This window comes from Oratosquilla oratoria, chromosome 41, assembly GCF_046742065.1.
Source record: "Oratosquilla oratoria isolate Oo_2021 chromosome 41, ASM4674206v1, whole genome shotgun sequence".
Lineage (NCBI taxonomy): Eukaryota > Metazoa > Arthropoda > Malacostraca > Stomatopoda > Squillidae > Oratosquilla > Oratosquilla oratoria.
The window spans coordinates 33315943-33324022 of NC_134817.1; positions in this window are offsets into that span (position 1 = coordinate 33315943).

Below are 8080 nucleotides of genomic sequence, written 5' to 3' on the forward strand. Positions count from 1 at the left end.
ACATCAATATACATGTATATACATACATACACACACACACACATATATATATATATATGTATATGTATATGTATATATATATATATATATATATATATATATATATATAACACTGAGAGAATGGAATATGCAAGTCACAATGACAAATCTCACGCGCCTCATATTCCCTCCGGTTAACGTTTACTCAGAAATCAATACTTCGATATGTCTTGTCAATGAGCAAAACACATAACTCTTGCATGTACTAGATCTAAGACGGATTGTTTATATTGTACATATCTTTAACATAAATGAAACATTAAAAGTTGAAAATAACTGAGCAATATATAATACTAATGCATGTGCTAGATTAAGTTTGCATTCATTGCATTGTACATATACTAAGAAAAAATACATACACACATATACCAAAGGATTTTTCCCCTTTACAAGGGAGGTAGCCAAAAAACACAGGAATAGCAACCACTCCCACCCATTCCTTCCCCAACATACTCCACTCCCCTCTACCCTCTTCCCTCACTCTTATCTTGGCACCTCCTGGATGACGGGCCATCCCTGCATGTTGTCCAATGTCCTGGGACAGAAGCAGTGTCGCAAGACACAGCACATCCACAGCAAGGCCGCTTCATTAAATCAGCGACCCTCCTCTCCGTTCCCTCATGCAGAAAAGGAGAAAACGAGGAGAAATCTCTTCGGGCTGCGTCAATTTATTTCTCACACATACTCATGCACCCCCCATCTCCCCACTCCCCCTCATGCTCATGTGGAGTTGCGAAGACGTCTGCAAAGCTCGTTTACAAAAAACAGGATAGAAATCATCTTGCAACAGGTCGTACGGTACAGCGCTGCGTAGATGTATGGGCACTACATAAGCCATGTGTACACAACAAATGCTCATGTGGCCGAAACCACAGAACCGTAATAGCGAAATATTTTGTGGCGTCAGGTAATAACGCGTTTGCTAAATCATAGAAAATATATGATAATACATGCATCAAAGAGGAATTTTGAGTTTATCATTGTAGGAATAAAGGGCTTAAGGAGACAAAAACATTGCAGAATATTGTCGACAGGCTTTGTCTAAAAACACAACGACAGAAGTCCACGAATATCTTTAAAGGGCTAAACTCATTTTGTTGACTAATTTTAGAACGTGTTAGGAAATGAAAGCCATTTATGTAAAATAGGTCGAAATTGGGCGACCTCGAGCTGGCCTCGACAGAGGACACGCGACTGAATACGAGTTCAAGTTACCCCACGGCAAGGATCAGGCCAAGGCGGACCTCAATACCTCCATCAAATACGCATTAGTTTTTGTGATAGGAATTTCTTGGAAATTGGATTTTCTTGAAAATAGAATAAATCCTGAATCTACAGTATATAAACACATCACTCACGATGTATTAAGGTAATGGCTGCCATACAACTTTGACAACCAGTATTTAGGAAACGGGTGTTTTGAAATCGACTCCTTAGGAGAAAACTGGTCTAGTCTAAAACCACTCCTCACCCCCTCCAAATAAGTGCATTGCTATTCACGACTTGTGCATCAGTTCTGTCTGCCGCCAGGCGATGTTATTCAGCTACTGGAGTGTGTGTATGCGTGGAGGTAGGAGTTCCATCGGTAAATAAATGCCTGTTCTTTCTCACTTGAACAAAACAGTCTGGCCACAAATGAGGCTGTTGCGAGTCAGTACCAATACATCAAGGTGGTGCATTCAAGGTTGCTGGACGAGAATTTGACACTCATAAAAAAAAAAAAGGAGAAAGGGAGTGGGTAGGTGGCGTGGGTATGAGCTCGTCAAACACAATAAACAACAGACAGGTGGGGCGGGAAAGAACGGTCCCAAGTAGGGGCGGGGTCCGACAGGAATATTTTGACAATGCATATAAAAGCAGGCCATCGCTCGGCAGAGGCAGATCAGACTTCATCGTCGGTAGAAGGAGAACAATCCCAAGCAAGCAGTCATCATGAACTTTGTAAGTTGATCTCGATTTTTGGATTGTGCACTCAGACTCATTCTGTCTGTTTGTTCGTCTTCCTCCCCAACAGATTTCCATCGACTCATGAAAGAATGGCCGAGATGTGCTCTCCAGCATAAACACTCCCTCAGTCTTCTCGTGACCCTTTTCTCGTCCGCAACCTCTCACTCGACTCCTCTCTCCTTTCCGGCGCCAGACTCCCTAACCCATCTTGTGAGGGAGTCATCAGAACGAGGGAGGAGGGAAGGGGGTATAACAATGCAGTCGAACCCTTTGAGTCTGATGTTTGCCTAATGCTACCCTAGTTCACGAAGGACAGTTTCCTTCAGCAAAGGGGTGTGTGTGTGTACATCCCGAGGCCTCGTTGGCTCGGGTCACATGGTGCTTGAGCTGAGTCCCTTTCTGGCTTTTTCCCTTGCAGGCCCGTGCCCTCCTCTTGGCGATCGTCGTACTGGCGTCAGTCTTCAGCTTCGCGGCGCCAAAAGCAGTCCCGGGTAGGAGCTACGGCGGATATGGCGGCTTCGGCGGCTTCGGCGGCTTCAGGAGGCCCGTCGTCGTAAGCGCCCCCGTCGTCCACACGACCTTCGGCGGACACGGCTTCGGTGGACACGGATTCGGTGGACACGGATTCGGTGGACACGGCATCGGAGGCGGCTACGGAGGCTATGGTGGCTACGGACGCGGTTATGGCTGGTAATCGTGGTGAGATTATCGCTTCCCTCCGAGGCTCGTGCAACAGCGTGGAATAAATGGAGATGCTCCGCTGAGTCTACTCTCGTCCGCTGTCCTCGTCCTCGTGGACGAGGGAACGGCGACCTCGCCATCTATCCTCGCAACCAAAGCTTCCCTTCAAAATCTTCACAAGCCTCGTCCAAGCTGCCTCCGCCGGTCTCGACGATCTCTTTCTCTCTCTCTCCTGACAGTTGCATCTCCTCTCCTTAGTACCTCGACAAAGTCTGTTCAACGAAAACTCAACGATGGCGGCAGTGCACTGGCAATTCCCGCCATCACGAATCGGACGCTTTCTCTCTCCCTCTCCATGTCCATAACTTATTTTGTCATTTTTCTCACGGCAAAATGTTCTTAGAAAAATGAAAAAATACAAATAAAGATAATATACAAAGTTGTGCTTTGACTTCTCCAGTCCTCACAGCAAGAATCTTTGTCGTGGACAGAAGCTTCTGCCATCTCAAGCACTCTACGCAACTCCCACTGAAGATCCATCTTAACTTCCAAATTGTCATCTCAAAGACCTGCAACATCTTTTGAGTGTCTTACTTCAGTTCCCCAAATCACAAGCTCCTTTCCGTTGCCGTGGTGAAGAAAGAGGAGAGGAGTGTAGGATCCGAACCCACAGCTAAGTGAATGCGAGCCCATCACGCTTTTAAGTACGCCACCTGCGTTAGTCTTTTGCTTTTGTTCCAGAGTGACTCACCCTAGTACCTGTGGCACTTCGCTCCGACTGAAAGATCCGGAGATCCATTGGCATGGAGTCACTGTGGTCTTGTCCGACATTGCTCCATGTATTCATTACGATCATTAAGGCGAACGTCTCGTGGTGCTCATTTCAAAAACATTTTCTAACTCTGATTTATCTGAAGCATCGAGGTGTCATGTAAATGTTATCTCGCCTAAAACACACAACGTGTAGTCTTCACGCTTCGTCACTCAAAAGCCACGCTACGTCACTCAAACGCACAACGTATTTCCTTCACCCTTCGAACATCACTCAAACGCACAACGTATTTCCTTCACCCTTCGAACATCACTCAAACGCACGACGTGGAATCTTTACCCGACTACTTTTTCCTTTTCCAGAGGAAATGTTAGAGGTTTATTCCCGTGGCTCTCTCTCATGACTTCTGATATTTATCTTACAATATTAAAAAAAAAAAAAAAAAAAAAAAAAATCTATATAATATATAATCTTCTCTGGTAGCGATGTTCCTGTTTCTTAACTAGAAACGTTTTTTTATGTACCCTGTGGAAATAAGTTTCATTCTCCTTTCGCTCCTTCAAACTCTTGGCCGAATCATAGTTCGCTTTCGGTCATCTGTATCGTGAAAGTTGATCTTGACAGTGGAAACTGTCTTACTAGTCAACTCAAAGAAGTTTCATGTTGAACATAAGAACACCACAATGGGTGCAACTTCAAGAGACCATACGGCCAAAACTAGGCAGCTCCCTGTCCATCCTTTCTAATTAAAAAGAAATCTTCACTGGGTGCCATAAACTTTTTTTCTTTTTCAACTTTCCTTTTGAATTTAAATTAAGCAAAGTTAGTGCTCATCTAACATCATCTTCAGACCATCGTTTTACCGTGATTCCACTGATTATGTCATTCACTTAAGATACTGAAAACACTGTCCAGTATTTTTTCTCGTAGCTCCATCAGCCTCAACATGAGCTTGTCTTATCTTGTTAAGTAGGATGTTCCTCTCCTTATCCCACTCTGCTCTTTCTTGAAGGAGTGTGTCCCTCCACTTTGCAAAGGCATCCAAGTAGGTCTCCAGTACACTGACATTAATCCTCCACTAGAAAGTTACATAACATCTTGAAAAACAAAGTATATATTAATTGCAACGGAACAGGGACTGTGACACCATGCCATCCGTGTGACGGGTTGACCTCCCTGTGTCTCGAACTTGGTATGTATATTCATATTATACTGAAGATGACTCCGTGTGGTCGAAACGTCAATTCAAAATGGAAGACTTTGGACTAATTGTCTTTGCTCAATCTCCTGAAGTAAGATCTATAGTCATAATTCTTTTAAACAATAGAAATGAGATCAGTATCTAAATGTTGTTGTGTTAAACTCAGTGTGTAGAAATAAAAATTCGAATCTGAAATATACAACTATACACACACACACACACACAAACATATCTATATATATATATATATATATATATATGTATATAAATATATTGATAAGTATTTTAGACAAATTATTTGGATGATGGAGAACATAAACACAGGGGAAGGCTCGGAACCCTAAACACTCTAACACCAATGTAAATAATAAAGTGAGAATGCTTAACGCGGTCAACAGCGATATTCAGTTCACCGTAGAAGAGGAACAAAACGGACAATTGCCCTTCCTAGATACGTTAATACGACGAGTGGGAAAAACTATAACTTTCTCAGTATACAGAAAGGAAACAAACAAAGAGGACTTAGTACATTACTTCTCCGCACATGATGATAGGACAAAGAGTGGTATAGTAATAGGATTTTTTCTCAGGGCACTACGAATCTGTAGTAATGAATACCTAGAAGGCGAATTTGATTACATTATGAAAACCTTTGACAAACTTGGATATCCAGAGGGAATGTTGAAAAGAACAAAAAGAAAAGCAATAAATATTTACAATCGCGGAAAGAAAGAGAGAAATTATAAAAATAATACAAATTTTATATCAGTACCTGGCTCAGAAACGTCACCAATAATAGACAAATATTTAACAAAATCAGGTATAAACATAGCTAAAATAACTAACAAGAGGATAGGTGATTTAATAAAGACTTCTGAAAAGAGAACCAATTCCGAAAACAGCGTCGTATACAAAATCCCGTGAAATAGTTGCTCAATGGCTTATTTTGGCGAATCATCAAGAGGATTAGAAAAAAGAATTTATGAACATAAAAACGACATAAAAGCACATAGGACATCTAATTCTTTAGTAGTTCATGCGGAAAAATTCGATCATTTACCAAACTGGAGAGAAGCTGAAATGCTACATAAAGGTTTTGATAAATTCACTAGAAGAATTGTTGAATCAGCATATATTTCAACTAATAGTTCATCGAATCATCGAGGAGGGTTTATCAATTTAGCTAAAGAAACTAGTATTTTAATTCTAAAACACGCCAGAAAAACGACCTTTCCCAAGTGTCCGAAAAGATAATGAGATTTAGTACATAAACTTCAATTGCAGTTCTACATACACTCTCTGAAGAAGTTCTACGCGAACGAAACGTTAGAGTGTTTAGGGTTCCGAGCCTTCCCCTGTGTTTATGTTCTCCATCATCCAAATATATATATATATATATATATATGTATATGTATATATATATATTTATATATATACACACACACACACACACACATATGTATACACAAACACACACACACACACACACACATATATATATAGACATACATATCTATATATATATATATACATATATATATATATATACAGTATATATATGTGTGTGTAATAATAATAATAATAACAATAATAATAATAATAATAATAGTAATAATAATAATAATAATAATAATGATAATAATAATAATACATACATATACCAAGGCTTTTTCCCCCTTACAAGGGAGGTAGCCAAAAAGAAAAAGGCATAAAATCATTCCCACCCATTCCATCCCTGAATACACTCCACACCCCTCCACCCTCCCTCTTATCTTAGCACCTCCTGAATGACGGGTCATCCCTGCACCTTGTCCACTGCCCTGGGTCAGAAGCAGTGTCGCAAGACACAGCACATCCACAGCAAGGCCGCTTCATTAAATCGGCGACCCCCCCTCTCCGTTCCCCCATTGCATAAAATGAGAGGACGGGGAGAAATCCCTTCGGGCTGCGTCAAATTTTGCTCACACATACTACCTCACCCCCCAACCACCCGCCCATTACACCTCATGATATCACAACATCATCCATATACAACAATTCTCCATTCACCCCTGTCTTCTGTCCTCTTCCGTCCTTCCTCAACAGACATTCCCCTCTTCCCCAAAGCCCCCTTCACCCCATCCATCCACCTCATCCTAGGACGTCCCCTCATGTTCACTCCCTCCACATCTGCCTTCCACACCTCTTTTACTAGTCTTTCTTCACTCATTCTTTCCATGTGTCCAAACCATCCTAATATTCTTTCATCAACCCTATCTCCCAGCTCCTTTTCCACCCCTGTTCTCCTCCTCACCTCCTCATTTCTTTTTATCTAGCCTAGTAACCCCCATCATACTTCTCAATAAACGGTTTATTGGGTATAGCAGCATTTCTGCCGAAAGTATAAATCCTACAAGATTATAACAATATAAAACTATGACAGTGAAAAGATGTTACAAGCATTCAAAAAACTAGAAAAAAAACAGTAAGCTGAGCAGTAGGTGTGTAGTACAACAATTTTAATTCTTGTTATTGATTAAGTCTACAATTGTCGGTATGGGGCACTTATACCGGTCGGTACGTGCTCTGATCGGCTTCAAGGTATTATGGTGCCGCACCTGCAGCCGTGGTCGTGGTACCTGAGGAGGTAGCAGGTTCCGGTGTGGAGGATGTTTAACTAGGGTGACCGCAAACGACCTCAGACTCTGAAGATAGCGGTCAGCAAGGGTGGGTAGTCCTAGTGTGGTGAGAGCGTGCTGATAGGTGGTGTATTCTTTGCCAAGGATTGTGCGACAGGCTCTTTTCTGCACTTTCTCTAGCTGTCGCTGCTGCATCATAGTGAATGAGGAAGCCCAGGAGGGTGATGCGTACATCAACTTGGGTAAAATGGAAGAAGTGTAGATGGTCTTGAGATCTTCAGCGTGTGCCCCTAATGATCTCAGTCGACGCACCATATACAACTTGTAGGAGGCTGCGCTGATGGTGTTGGCGGTGTTCTCCTTCCAAGTCAACTTGTTGTCGATGGTTATCCCCAGCAGCTTAGTTGACTGGACCACTTGTAGGGGTTGGCCGTCAATTGTCAGCAGGGGAGGGGGGAGAACGTCATTGGAGGTGTGGAAGTGCATTACCACAGTTTTCTTGTGGTTGATGGAGACTTTGTTGTGCACTGTCCATGTGTGTAGCTTGTCCAGCGTGTCCTGCAGTGGGTCGTAGTTCAGGTCAGTGTTGGACACAGGAGTCCTCACCGTGCAGTCATCAACATATTTCCACCTGTGCGGTGTGTCTCCCAGGGCATCGTTGATGAGTATCAGGAAACACAGTGGCCCCATTCTTGTTCCCTGTGGTACCCCACAGGAGAGATGCTGGACTGCAGAGACGTGTCCCTGATATCTGACAGCTTGACAACGGTCCGTCAGGAAGTCAGACAGCCAAGCCACCAAGGAGGTAGGAAGGCCAAGGTG